Source organism: Pongo abelii, chromosome 14 (assembly GCF_028885655.2).
Source record: "Pongo abelii isolate AG06213 chromosome 14, NHGRI_mPonAbe1-v2.0_pri, whole genome shotgun sequence".
Lineage (NCBI taxonomy): Eukaryota > Metazoa > Chordata > Mammalia > Primates > Hominidae > Pongo > Pongo abelii.
Window position 1 is genome coordinate 108,542,991 of NC_071999.2, and position 15,769 is coordinate 108,558,759.

General features: G+C 37.2%; 1 protein-coding gene across 3 annotated transcripts in view; it reads right to left on the reverse strand.

The window, feature by feature from the left end:
- Window positions 1-15,769, reverse strand: part of FGF14 (fibroblast growth factor 14) — a 677,860-nt gene that overhangs the window by 626,309 nt on the left and 35,782 nt on the right. The window lies entirely within an intron of this gene.

A 15,769-nucleotide genomic window follows, 5' to 3' on the forward strand; every position in this document is an offset into this window, starting at 1 on the left:
ACATCAATCTGAGCAACATAGTAAGACCCCCATCTCCACAAAAAAATTAAAAAATTAGCCAGTGTGGTGGCACATGCCTGTAGTCCCAGCTACTCAGGATGCTGAGGCAGGAGGATCCCTTGAGCCCAAGAGTTTGAGGTTGTTGTGAGCTATAATTGTGACATCGCACTGCACTCCAGCCTAGGTGACAGAGTGAAACCCTCTTTAATAAAAAAAAAAAAAAATCACCTCGCCAACAGGCTTAAAGGAAGAATCCATCGGCTTCACAGAAATGTCCTTTGAGCTCATGTGGAGCAAAGGCAGACGCCTCGTTACACTTCCTGCCCATGTGGAAACTCTGATGGGTCTTGCTTTCCCAACTCTCTTCCTATCTTGTGTGGTTAACTTGCACACCCTCCTTAGCAAATTGCAGAACTTTTTAGGACAAATAAAAGTCCTCTTTGTACTTGGCAAAAGTCAAGCTGCCTGCCATGGCCTTTGTATAGAACACAGGAAGGGGCTGACCAGTCAGCTGACAAGCACTGTACTTCTTGACAACTGTCCAGGTATTCAGGTGTAAAATGATGATATGGAAATTCAAAGGACGCTATATGGGAATAACAGAGCTTCCGCTGAAGTAAGGAGTGGCGTAAGATGCAGCCATATTCATACAAGTTTCTCTTGAATGTCTATTCATCTCCTGCAAGCTTTCTACATAAGCGTGGTCATTGGACACGGCCTCCCTCTCACCACTGTAAACTCCAGGTCATTCCAACCTAACTTGCTTCAGGAAGCAACAGATTCTCCTCTTATCGGGGTGGAGGTATCCACCACAACATCCACGTTGCTCCTCCTGAGACCTGCAGGACAGCACTAGGTACTCTCTTCTGCTTCTCACCACTAACTGCTAAGGGCTTCCTCTCCTTTCTCAGGCCTCGTGTAACTCTCTCCCCATCTCCCTTTCTACCTCTCCTCTAACTCTTGCCTCAGGAAAATTACTGTTCCTCCTTCTGAATCTCTCATTATATTTCTTTCCTACGTGAATCAAAAAAACTAAAATTTTGTAAAAAGTACAGTTACAAGTATAATAAAATTATACCCAGTTAAAAACCCAGGATTTCCCTTTGGAACCTAAATCATAACAGAAAAAAAAAAAATCTTCTTCCTCATCTTTCTCTAATTAAATGTGCTTTCTTTCCCCTCGAACACATCTTCAAATTACATTCTTTATTCAGGTTTACAGTGTCTCCTTTGCCTGAAATTATATTTTAATAGTTTTTCATTGGAAATCTTCAGAGTATTTAAATTGAATTAAACAGCGTTTTGTGGGTGTATTCGTTATGGGTAACTAGTTACTGCAAAATTCAGTGGCTTAAGACAACAAAGATGTTATTATCTGACAGTTGCTGTGGGTCAGAAATGCAGAGCGTCTTAGCTGGGTGGTTCTAGGCAGTGAGGCTATCAGCAGGCCTGCAGTCTTCTCAAGGCTTCAGAGGGACTGGCGGGTCCACTTCCAAGCTGGCGTCTTCACATGGCATTTGGTCAGAGACCTCCGTTCCTCACCATGGGGGCCTTTCCACAGGCCACCTGAGCACCCTCAGGATGTGACAGCTGGCTGGCCCCAGGGCGAGGGATCCAGGAGAAAGGGAGAAAAGAGAGCCAAGGTGCCTTTTGTCATCTAGTCTCTGAAGCCACATTCAGTTGCCTCTGCTTTTTTCTTTTTTTTCTATTCGTTAGAAGTAAGTCACTAAATCCAGCCCATGCTGAAGGGAGAGGAATTAGCTCTACCATTTGAAGGTTTTGTCAAAGAATTTCTGAACATATTTCAAACAACCACAGTAAGCAGGGCTTGAATGCAAGTCCCACTTACGACATTATTTCCATTGGGGAAAAAGTGTTCTGCAACCTAACTACAAGCAAATGTTTAAAACGCAGATTTTTTGGTAAAGGAGATACACCTCATATTATATGAATATGGCTGGGACGTTGTCAAACATTATGGTGTATTACTGAGCCTTTGAAATGTACTGAAAGCTGCAAGTTTATAGATTTCACAATTATAAAATACCCAAACAACCACAATATCTGTATCTTTATACACATACACCCACACACACACAAACACACACACACACACACACACCTGCAACATTCATTTGAAAATTGAAATACCTACAGAACAGCTATAGGGTTCCATAGAGAACAACAGGATTGGATGACTCCTTGAGGAAAACATGGGGGGAATTTTAGCCACTAAGGAGACAAGTTGTTTTAATAAATGGCTCATAAACCTTATCTACATTTACTCATACACCAGGACAAGTCCATCATTAGCCATCAGCAATTACATAAACTAGGGATTCTTTTAAGATGTTAAGATATAGTTAGCAAGAAAACAATTTGTCTTTAGGAGAGAAAAGTTTTCCTCTCAAAATATCCTCTCTTATAATAGACTGCTCTAATTCTCACTCCTCTTCCCCTTCCCATTGTGTACCTCTGCTATCCTGAAAGAGTCTTGAATCAAGAGTTTAGATTTACTTTCATCCTCTATAAACACTATGTGAATGGATATAGTTTAAATTCCAAAGTGTCTTGTCTATAATAATTGGAGTCCAGTGTCAAGTCACAAGGAATTGAAAACCATTATATCTAAAAATAAAAGCAATATACCTAGTAAAAATGTATATTGGACTCATGGAAAAATATTAGACATAGTCATGAAAGCAGTGAGGCATAAAGAAAATACAGTTTGCTAATAAACTTCTTGTTTTTCGGTCTTGCTGTGCATTCTCTCAATCTCTTTGCCATCTCCCCTTCACCATCCAAGTCTTCACTATTGGTGTCACTCAAAATTCTGTGTATTGTTTCTTGTCTTCTCATCTAAAATACTTGGTGATCTCATCAACCCCTGTAGCTTCAATACCAGTTCAATGTGATCACCCCAAAGCTGTGCCTCCAACCTAGGCCCCTCTTCTAAGCTTCTGACATAGATACCCAACTGCCTTCTGAAAAGCTTTACCACAATGTCCTAAGCTGAAAGCATTATCTTCTCCACGGAAGTTCCTCCTCAGGTGCCTCCTGGTACAATCACGCTATAATTCAAGCTTCCTTTTCACACCTCCAGTCCTCTCAAATTGAATCAGTCCCCAGTACTCCCACACTCTGCCTTCTTGCAAAGTAGATGGATCGCTTCAATCCATCCTCACTTCCTGGACCTCGCTACCTCCCACTTAGACTACTGACTGCAACAGTCTCTTCATTCACTCTTCCCATCCTACACTCTCGACCCCTCAAATCTATTCTCCACCCTGCAGAGTGTTTTTCCTAACTGTATTAGTCTCCTATTTAAAATCCTTCTGTGGCTTCCACTTCAACCATCAGGCTCTTCTAAGTTAATTTTGATAGTTATGGGAAGCCTACTTTGACTTCATTCTCATTTATTTCTCTAGGTTCCCTTCTGGTAGCTTCCCACCCTGAGCCTACATTCACCATGTCTGGTGTATACACTTTTTGAAAGGCAAATAAATCTCAGGACCCCAAAATCACTAAGCCAAAGGGAAATGTCAAGCTGGGAACTTGCTCAGGCAAAGCTGCCTCCCATTTTATTCCTAAATAAGATAACTACAAAGATTAAAAAAGCTACATACCTCACTCACAATTTGCCCACTAGGAAATTCCTTTTGGAACTCAAGATCTTTACCTTAAAAGAGTTCTGTTGGATTTCACCTTGGCAATGTAAATTGATAGCTTATCTTCACAGGTGCGGGACAAAGGACAGAACTCAGTCATCCCTCTGCTCATCTGAGGCAAATGGATATCTGATTGCTTCTTCTCACCTACTGTTTATATAAAAATTTAGATTCACTGAGCCAGACTAAGACAAAAGTGACTCTTCCTCTATCCCCTCTCTCACATGTAAATTCTGTATTCAGTGAAAGGCTGATCAAAGACTCAAAAGAATGCCACTGTTAGTCTCTTACCAATCTATGACCTGAAAGCCTCCTACCCGCTGCAAGTTGTCTTGCCTTTCCAGACCAAATCAATCTACATCTTACACATATTGACTGATGTCTCATGTCTCCCTAAAATATAAAAAACCAAGCTGTACCCCAGCCACATTGGGCACATGTCATCATCTTGAGGCCCACAAAGAATTTCCTTGTAGGCAAATTGTGAGGGAGGTATGTAGCTTTTTTATCTCCTGAGGCTGTGTCATGGGTGTGTCTTTAACCTTGGCAAAATAAACTTCTAAATTGATTGAGTCCTATCTCAGATACTTTTGGTTCACAACTTCATCAATACTGTTGAAAGAATCATTTGCACTTCCCTTTATATAATGTGTTAAATACACACCTCTGTGCTTATTCTCTTTTTGGAGAGAAAGTATTTTCCTTCCTATTTATTTGGTAAAATCTGTTCATCCCTCAAGACCTAGTTTGAGTTACCTTATTTGTAAAAACTCCCTTAACCTCCCCTCACATCTCAGCTGCAGCTGGTCATACCCTTCTTTGTGCGATCAAGACCCATATTCTTACATATTTTGTAGCCCGTTTCACACTGTCATGGAACTATTTGCCTTTGTGACAGTCTTGAGGGAAAAAGGTATGTCTTTTTCACCTCTGTATTTTCTGTATCTAATACCTATTACTTAAAAGGTACCCAATGAATGTTTGTTGAGGGCTGAATGATGGAAGTAGCAAAATGCAGTAACAATAATGGAATAATAGACTGACATGTTTTCTAACACAGATTCCAACAAAGCATGGACTTACGTAGATCCTGACAAAAAACAAATGCATTAGGCTTTGTAGGTCACATTAACTACTGTCCAATGAAATTTGCACAATCATTATATTTCACAGGTATCCCTGCACTCACAATACTGAAGGCCTCCATCTATAGTTGCTTGGATGCTGGTGACACATTCCGAAGAATGAGTCAGTGAGATATGTCCAGACTAACAAGGTGTTGCTGTATTACTGAGGCCTCCTCCAGATGGTGATTCCTGGAAAGTTAAGTATGTGCTTCTGGCTGGAAGTTTGCAGCTTTGACACAGTGGGAATGTTTGCCTTAGGACAGTGGAAACTCCCCATCTCGTATGACACAAGGTGTGTGAAATTGTTACCCCAAATAACACAATCTGCCCTTCCCATGAATTCATACAAGCATGAGGTATTCTATAGAAGGAACAGAATTTTGAGTAACTCTACTCAAATTGTTAAAAAATTACAATTTATTAATAACAGTATAGTCTCCACTGTAGTTTGCGTCTTCATACTCTGAAAATCTTGTGCAGAATATTTTGAACATAATGTGAATATATTTAAAATAATTCTTCCTTCAATTAATTTTTCTAAAAATTACAGAAAGTACTCATATCAATTCAACAAAATAATGCAATTATAGATTATGTTAGGACTAATTCAAGCCTAAGATTTTTTTCCATCTCAGGTAACAACCTATGCTATTAAAACCTCATGTGACTTTGCACAGAGAGAATAGCAGTTGAGTTAGCACAATGTCCCTGTCTCTCCCAGACATCAATTTAATTGCCATTTAGAAGTCACTTGCTCAGGATTATTATTTTTAGAACTTTTCACAAAATACTTTCACTACCTAACATTAGGTCATAACATTTTTAAGTGGAGAACTGGAGGAAAATAAAGAGATGAACATTTTAACAAAGGTCAAAGAAAGGAGACTTAAATGATTACTTGCTGATAAGCAGTTAAAACATCTCAGCTGAATGTAAAGCCAGACCCAGAAAACATCACTTCTTCCTTAATACAATTCTTTGCTCCTTACTAAGAGCAAAACTTTTTAAAATGCAACCATGCAACTTTAAACAACACTGAAGAGTTCTTTGCAATATAAGGATAACTCTGAAGCAATTAGACATAAATCTAGAACTTCAGGTGTGAAAGAGTTGTAATTGCTTTAAAAATATAGGATTCAGAAAGTTAATGCCTACCTCTTGCCTGACAAAATATAGTGAAGGTTCATATGTCAATCAACCACATAGAGTACATTAAGCTTCCCCACCAAAAAGTTATATGTTACCTAAAATCTGTCATTATTATTAATGAAAAACCTTGAAAATTTGCTAAAGATCTGACGATCTAAGAGGCAGGAATGCACCAATGCCTGAGGGCAAGATTGTGCCTCTCTATCCTCAATGTCCAAGTCCCACTGTTTACTGTCCCATTGAATCACACAACTGGGACACAACCCAATTTCCAATAGCAGGGCATTGGTTACATAATTATTTGATTACTTTTAATAGCATTATTATTTATATTAAATAGATTTATATTCTGGAATACCCAGCAGCTGTTTTTAAAATGAGCTAATTCCCAATATACTGACATGGACTTCTGAGACTGGAAGATAATTATAATTTATTAAGTAAAAAAAAAAATGCCAGAACAACATGTAAAGTATGATTTTAGTCTATAAAACACACACACACACACACACACACATATATATATACACAAAGAGATATTCATGTCTGCAGATACTTCTTAAATATCTAGAAAGTTCCATTTCACACTGTTAAAAGAGACTATCGCTAGGAAGTGGTGGAGGAGCAGGGACTAGTGTACATTCTAAATCATAAAATCTGAGCTGTTTAATTCTAACACAGGCTACTTTTATTATAATTTTTTTTTTAAATGAAAGCATCTGAGCTCTTAATCATGGTAAACTCCTCACATTCCATCAAGGACACCAGGTTGCACACCTCGAGGGTGTAGGATGTACATTATACATCTTACGTCCCTCATGGTCCTTCACAGTGTACCACGTAAGATCTCCTACAGGAGGAAGGAGCCACACCTGCATGCACACTCCAGAGCTTTCTGAAGTGGGGCCCAGAGGTCTCCTCTGGGAGAGTGTGCGAGGGCACTGACAATATGTCTGTCAGGATACACGGAAGTTCTACCAATAGCAGTAGCCAAGGTCCAGAAATAACAGAATAAGAACTCCAGAATTAAATTAAAATGTTTAATTCTGGAGTTCTTATTCTCCCTGTTAAAATGCAACTCAATGTAGCTGTTAAAACAGTATGTTCTGCAGTCAGACTGTCTAAATTTGAATCCTGAATCCATCAGCTATTAGCTAGGGGACTTTGAGCAAATTAAATAATTTCTCTATGTTTCAATTCCATAGCCTATAAAATGTGGACAGAAATAATAGGGACATTGTGGAGTTTCAATGAGTTAGTATAGATGAAGTGTTTAGAACGGTGCCTGGACAATCATGTGTTCAATAAATGTCACTTTTTGCTAGTGTTCTTGTCTGGTAGGCAAGGTGTTATTATTGAAAATGGGTTCACTGATTATACTCACTTTATAAATGTCCCAAGAATAGCCACATTCACAGAGAAACACACACACTAGCCCTCAAGGTCTAGCTTACCGTCCTCTAGAGCAAAATGTACATATCTGTAGATATACAGGAATTATACCAGCATTTACACACCAGACAATTGTATGGGCAGAGATATCAGAAGGGAAACATTTTTCACCAACAGCAATCCGATTATTTCTATTTCGACCAGAGTTATTTCCAATTTGACCTCACATCAGGAAAATCTTATTTTTAATGGGAAAAATTTTGAGCTTTATATTTAAAAAATCTTGAACTTTATATTAAAATTATTTACCTTTAAAAATTATATTAGAACATAATTTTTTAAACCTTTGGTGTCCTCTAATGATTGCATATAAACAGTTGAAATATGAATCATTAACAAAAATGTGTTTCATGTATATATTTTCAGGAATACATTAATTATATGAAACAAGTAATTTATAATCACTGTCTATGACCTCCACTGAGGGCCATTTTTAATTAGTGTTTGTACTTAGTAGACATTGACACCATAACAGTTATAAAGATTTTATATTCCAATACATCCCAGTGAACTTAAGAGGTTTCCTAACTTTCAGGCTTGTAACTATATACTGTTTTGCTAGGAGGATTGAAAACAGTTTGGTGCCAATAAACTAGCAAAGGTCGAGAGTGCAGTGAAGACTGCACAAGCTGTTAAGGCCCAGTTCACTTTATGATTTGAGGTCATCAGTTAATCTACAAGTAGTATCGTGTACGTGTGTGTGTGTATGTTCTGACCTGTACTCCACCTGAAAACACAATATAGTGTGTGTTTGTTTTTACTTCCCTAACACAAAACCATTCTCTGCATGGACCACAAAATATGTTTCTTAACAAAATTTAAAGATAATGAAGATATTGAAAAGGTTGCAGATGATAAAATTTTCTTTTTCAAATGCTTTAAATGCTCATCTAAGATTAACTCTATAATGAATGGAGTTAAACCCTAGAAAAATCTTCATTAGTCAGATTCAGATAAGATTTATAATCTGATACGTGCCAGCCACAAGGAAAACGTGCATCACCACTATTCATAATAGCGAAGACATGGAATCTACCCAAATGTCCATCAGTGATAAATTGGATAAAGAAAATGTGGTACATATACACCATGGAATACTGTGCAGCCATAAAAGGAATGAGATCATGTCCTTTGCAGGAACATGGATGGAGCTGGAAGCCATTATCCTCAGCAAACTAACGCAGAAACAGAAAACCAAACACAGCATGTTCTCACTTGTAAGTGGGAACTGAACAATGAGAACACACTGGCACAGGGAAGAGAACAACACACATTGGGACCTGTCAGTGGGGGTGGGGGGAAGGAGATCATCGAGATAAATAGCTAATGCATCCTGGGCTTAATACTTAGGTGATGGGTTGATAGATGCAGCAAACCACCATGGCACGCGTTTACCTATGTAATAAAGCTGCATATCCTGCACATGTATCCAAGAACTTAAAATTACATTAAATTAAAAAGAATATGTGCTTCACATACAACAGACAAGCATATAAACTATTGTTGCACCTTAATATTTCTTTCCATATTATCATAATTTTTAGTATATAAATTTCCGGCCACATTTTGATAATTTAATCAAAATACCACGGAAATCTGAATTCCCATACATTGTGCTAGTTTTCACTTTTGCATTTCTTTCTGCATAACACCAGCTAAAAGGCAGCTCTTTCACTATTTGGTTTCCCTAAAGAAAAATAATATGATCAATTTCAAAACTGGTAACAGTACATCTGAAAATGTACAGTGGTTTAGTTAAAGTTATAAGCTTCTGTTCCAAATTAAAACTTCATTTTTAGCCCTTTATATCTCAGTGAAATTCTCTTATTAAGTGAAATTTTGCATTAAGTAGAGTAGGGAAAAGAGAATTCACTTCCTTTATACGTTAACTTTCTGAAAATCTCAACATAATTCCATTGGGAAACTACTATAGTGGTTTAGAAGAGAAATAAACCAAAATCAACTTTATGTTAAAAAAAAAAAAACAGTCCAAGGGGAAAATAATTTGCTGTGTTTACAATTTTTTTCTAAGCCCTAAAAATAACAGAAGGAAATGTTATAATATACAGAATAACATAGAATGAGTAGACTGGATTTTGAATAAAAATATAATTTCAACCAAAAAATATGATGATGTCTTTAAAACAAAGCTAAAGAGCTATAAATATCAGAAGTAGCTATAACACATAAAAATATGGATTCATTACTCATTTGCCCCTTCAGCCATTCTAACTTCACTTTTATTAAGCAATAATTAATACTACTTAAAGCCACTATCTTGGCATACACACAAAAAGGATATGCTATGTGCAAAATCCTCATTTGAAGAAGGATCAAGATCATGCCTTTCGTCAGCTTGTGGTGATTTTAAAACTATGACATAGCATACAATTTCGAGATGATCTTGTTGGGAACAGTCTACATATTTGAAAATTAGCCTACAAAATAATTAAATTACTTGCCCCAAAATGTGTGCTACCTACATCTGCTCAAAGGTAAATAAACCCAAGCATGTTGATCTAGATGGCAGCATCGTGACTGAAAATTTTCCCTGTCATGGATGCAGTAGAGCAGGTTAAAAAGAAATGACAGAGCTTGCCTGTGTCCATTAAAAATTAAGGAAATAATTATGAAACAAACAAAATAGTATCCCATGCAGTACTAGCTACTTGGTAAAATGATTACCCTTAAGAGGTAGTACAAGATGAAAATAAAAGCTCTCAATTAGAGTTTACATAAATCACAGGTAATACCTCCACAGTAAGTTGAGAAAAATTAGCAAGAAGAATACAAACACCTTTTGAAGTCAAATTCAAGGAGGAAAATTATCAGACTGTCCAGTCAACCATTCACACCTGTCTGAGAACACTTCTTAGATGGACTTTTACCCTCAGTCAAAATACAATTCTTATGTCCTCATGTCTTAACCAAGCCAGTTCCCACTGTATACTCCATTCTAAACGCTGGACAGTACACATACTTGTGTGTGCACACACACACACACACACACACACACACACACAAGCCACAAATTGCAAAGCAAAGAAGGCCATAAATTACAAAGCAAAGAAGGGATTAGATTGCTGTATCATTTGAAGGTAATTCTAAAATATCTCCCAGTGAAATTATATCCTTGTCTAAATTGAAGAACTTTAAAAAAAAGAGTGCATGTTAAGATCTCCAAGTAAAAATTACTAAGCAAATGTATCTCAATGTCTTGATTGTAAATTAAAAAGTTATATAACACATTAATATTAATTGATATGCTCTTTTTTGAGCATCTCATTTCAAGACAGACCATCAAATCAGAGCGGTTTCAAAGAAAAGCAAATGTCACCATCAACAGCAAGTCAGAGGCTCAGCACTCTTCACCTGGACTTGTCTGTGGTCCAGGAGAGGAGGTGAGCCAAGAACAGGCAGAATATTATTCACCTGAAGGACATCAAGTTGGAAAAGACAGCATGGAGAAGAACGGAAGTTAACCTGGCTTCAAAGCCTGATGCCCAAAATGTTCAAAGCATTCAGGTGCCAAAATGTCTTAGGAAATGGTGCCTAAGACGTAGACTGGCCATGGGGATTTTAGGTCTCAGATTCCAGCCAAGCTGTGTGTTGGTTGTGAATTTTCTTTCATAGCACACATACAGGCCAGTACTACAGGAATTTGTAACAGAATCCACTTCCAGAAATGCCGCTCTGTTTTCCCTGAATGTTTTCTGCACCATTTGCCACTCCCTATTTGCCTTCCCTATAAATGCTGTTGTTCTTCAGTTCCACGGTTTCAGCTATGAATTCATGTGGGATTCGTTTCCAAACTTTTGTCTTTACCTTTGAACACTATTTTGAATTCTAGACCCCTAAAACAACTTCAGATTTCACATCTTCCAAACTGAACCCATTGGATGTCTTCCTTGTATTCATTAGGTTATGATTTTGACTGATATAACAGAGAACCTAATAGCATTTGCTTGAACAAGAAAGGATTTTTTTTTTTTATCTCTCAAATAACAGTGTGGACGTGAAAAGCAGTCCAGGGCTGACATGGTGGTTTCATGGTGTCAGTAGCCCAGTCTCCTTCAGTCTTCATTGTCTCTTGGTATCATGTCCTCTTCTCAATTTCCGTGGCCACTGCCTTGGTTCAGGACTTCATCTTCTTATTTGAAGTATTGTCGTGCCCTTCTTTCTGGGGCCACTGCTGCTGGCAGTACTTACCTCCTCACCCCTATTTTATCCTTTTTCTGGCTCATTATTATTCGAGCCTATGTCAAGTATTATCTCATTCGCTGAATGTTATCTCCTCTATGGACTCTTCTAACTTCTCTCCACCAAACTGAATTCAGTAAATGTTTAATGAGCATAATTCAAGGTAAGGAATAGAGATAGTGAGATAAATAAAGTGCTTCTGCTCTAAGAGGTTAAATATTTAGCAGAGGAGATGGAAACTTTACTCATTATAATACCTTATCAACAGGACAACTGCAATATGAACAGAATGATATGGGGGAAGTTAATCTTGCCTGCAGGCAAAATCAGCTGTTACCTCTATGTACAATAGCACTTTGTTGACATAGCACTTGTATGTTCAATAAATCTGTGTCTCTCTTTCTCATAAAATTATGAGTTTAGTGAGAACAGAACCACGGTCCCCACACCACTATTTTATCCAATGCCAAAAGAAGAAAGAAAACAATTTTATTTTGGTATTCATTTCTAAAGTCCATACAAGTATAGAAAAAAAAATCAAATTTTAAATAACGATTTTGCAGGGTAAAATTTTCAAAATCAGATTAAAATAATAACTATCTTTATCTAATCATATCATGAAGGGAAAAACTTACATGTTAATTAAATCCACATGGAAAAGGTTACTTTATTGAAGTGTTGAAAAAAAGAATGATTTACTTTCTATAGGAAAAAAACTCATTAAAAATAGTGAGCATGTTAAGAATATTAAACCCTTAAGGCATACAAACTGACTTTACTTTAATAATATTTCATTGTGGTAACATGAAATACAATAAAATTCATTGTTTTAAGCAATATATACATCTGAAAGAAAAATGTTTAAGTAACAAAGAAATTGAAATGTAATTTTGCACCAATCACAGTTAAAATTAATACACTCTGAAATTCAAATAGAATGGTTAATCAACTTAACATTTAGATCAGTTAATTGTGACCTCCAGTTATTAGAGATGCTAATTTATTTATAGAGAAAACATACTCTTATTCATTGATTTAGAAAGAAAATATTCATTTGGGATGGGATTAATTTCCTCATTTTGCAAGGAAAAGAAAGTGATTCTGGGAGAGGTTGAGCAAGTTTCTGTATTTCACATGGTCAACTGGGAAATCAGAAATAGGACTCCAGCCTATTTGGATGAGATAAGAAGTATTAAAAGAGCTTTGTAAACTGTAAAGTGCTCTAAAAATGTAGGCGCGGTACATGCTCAATTAGAACACTATGTGTTCCAGTACACCACCACTGCATTCTGTTAGAAAAGGCTCTTTTTCCCATAGCAGGATTCTGCCATTAAGATTAATGTTTATTATTATTATGCAAGAAGGAAAAACAAAAGGCATTTCTTGAACCAGAGAAAATATATTATTCTTTATTTCTCTAATGTGATGTCTCCATCATCTGCCTGTGACCGCCGTTGGGAGCTCTTTATTTGTCCTGTTGCCACTCTGAATAGTTTGATGGATTTCTTCTCTATCTGCTTCCACAAATGTATAGCCAAGATTCTTTACCTTCATGTCTAACATTTAACAGGGAGGTATTTCCATTTTTCAGGGGAATGGAACTCAATGCCCTGCAGGATCCTGTCAAGCGTCTTTCAATGGATCTTTACCTGAAGGAAGATCTTGACTATTATTTTGCTGCATTTGAATATCTTAGCCCCCAAACACACTTTCAGCTTCCTTATTTGCACCTGAGATGGAGGCAGAACTAAGCTAACAATTTTAGATCATTTGGGTACCCAGGCACGTGGCTGTGGATCTGAAGGAAATTGTGTTATTGCTACTTTTTTATTATAAGGAAGATGCTGTAAGTGCCACTGGATTTTACACTAAACTTTTTAAGTCAATTTCAACAGGACAAATGTGCACATCTGTAATAATGCAATGCAATGATTTCCTTAGTGAACACTCAAATGATCAAAAGCACTTGTGCTGTAAAATATGTTTCCGGGCACCATGCTTGAGGTTTAAGAGCAACCAGGATGCTTTAACATGACCCTTTGTTTTCATGGTTTTGAAATGTGTATAACAGGCCACGACCTCATGGTGGACTCAATTCAGCCTTAGAAGGTTGCTCACATATTCACAGTAACTCCAACAGTAGTGGGGTTCTTCTATAGACTGAGTTTGTTCAGGCAGTTTCAAATTCCAGCCCTCCCACTTTAGCTCTTCACTATTTCATGCTTAAGAATATTTCCTATTTACTACTCCTGAGAAAAAAGGAATTATGGCAATTGAAGGACTTCTCAATAGACATTTCTATATATTGCCAATTAAATCCAACAATGCTTATGAAGTATAAACAGATCTGACTTTAGATTATACAATGGCAGAGACAGACCTTGATGACAAAGTCTAAGCGAGTTTTCAACAAAAGGCATCCACCCTTCACTGGAACCATCCACAGCACTGCAGCCAGTGGTCAGAAACCACGGTCTCTCTGAACTTCTCCATTTGGTTCCTCTGCAGTTGAGCATCAGCATGCAACACAGCGCAAAAACAACTGTCTATGGGAGAAATGTCCAAAAAACTGGAAACCGCATGCACACGGGCGAGCTGCAAAACTGTTGCTTAGTCATAACATCCATGTGGCCTAAATTGTTCAGTCTGACCTGTTTCCCTAAGTGGGATGCAGAGTTAGCCCAGCCCCAAGTAAGATTTTTCCCTTAAAAACTTACCTAACTTCCAACACTCTTGCTCTTTTTTGTTCCACGATCAGGACTCTTTACACCACTAGGTCTCTCCATTGTGGGAATGTACTTTTCCATGATCTAAGTATTAAGTAAGACCATCCCTCTCATTTCGTCATCCTTTTGGTCCCTTGAGCCAGGCAGTCACTGGGAGAAACAAAGTTCTGAAGCTCTATCAAGTCACAGCCCCTTTGAGAATCTCAAAGTCTGGCTCCTCTAATCGGGAAAATCCACATACACACACAGCCTATGCATGACAGGATAGCACAGCACGGATCCTGGAGGGCCATGCCTGGACACCTAGTTGAGGAATCCATGGAAATGGAAAGATCTGAAGTCAAAACCCCTAGATTCCAATTTTGGCTTTATCCTCGACTAACTATGAAACCTTAAAAAAAATCAATTAAAATTCTTTGAGCCAGTTTCTTCATTTACAAAACAGTGATAATAATTCCTGCTGCTGCCACCTCTCTGGATTCTACTCATAAAAATTATTATGTATATCAAAATTTTGTAATTATATTTCCCCATGCTTGTTAAAGTATGACTTTTCATTATAAACTTTTGTGTTATCTTTGATTCCTTGTTTTGCTTTGTCCACTAAAATCTGTTAGATGTTCCTTCACGGAATCTCTCATCAGTTCTCTGTCTCACTCACCTTGCTAAGGTCCTCATGTCTGAATTTCAATCTCCACTTCCTTGGGGATCTCCTACTTCCAACCTGTTTATGTATATACGTGTGTGTGTGTGTGTGTAGTTATAATTATAGTTATATATAGTTTATATATAGTTATATGCGGAAATGTATATGTGTCTATATTTTTGTATATGTAGACCTACAAAATTTGTATATGTGAATATAATATATAGTCACTATTTCCCTGACTTGGCTATATTTCTATGAGACAGCCATATTTCCAACAATAATAGGTTGTTTGATCTAAACGATGTTCTCTCCACTGTCATTTGCCCAACTGTCAAAAAGTAAGCTAAGATAGAAAGTTTAGAGTTGTATATATAGGAAGTGTTTGTTAATGGGGGTAGGGGGCAAATGGGCATCAATGGTTAGTGAAAAGGTTTTCATTAAGAAAATTTTATCTCACCCAACACAAGGTTATTAAAACAGTGATATTAAGAGAATGTTAAATCAAATAGAAATTGTATCCTGCTGCCTTTCACTGGAGTTCATAGACTACTGACTCGTACCCAGTCTTCCCCTCCTGGTACCCTGGGAAACACAAGATTCCTCAGCTTAGAGACAATCTCAGAAACATTGTACAACGTTAAAGAGTAAATCATGAGTGACTGAAAAACTTAAAAGCACAGTATATTATAACATGTCGTACCAGTACCAGTGGTCAAGCTGCTGAATCATAATATTCCTTAAAACCATTATATTTGTAAACATAACCTGTTGGTTGATGAATAATCTAAGATTACTCAC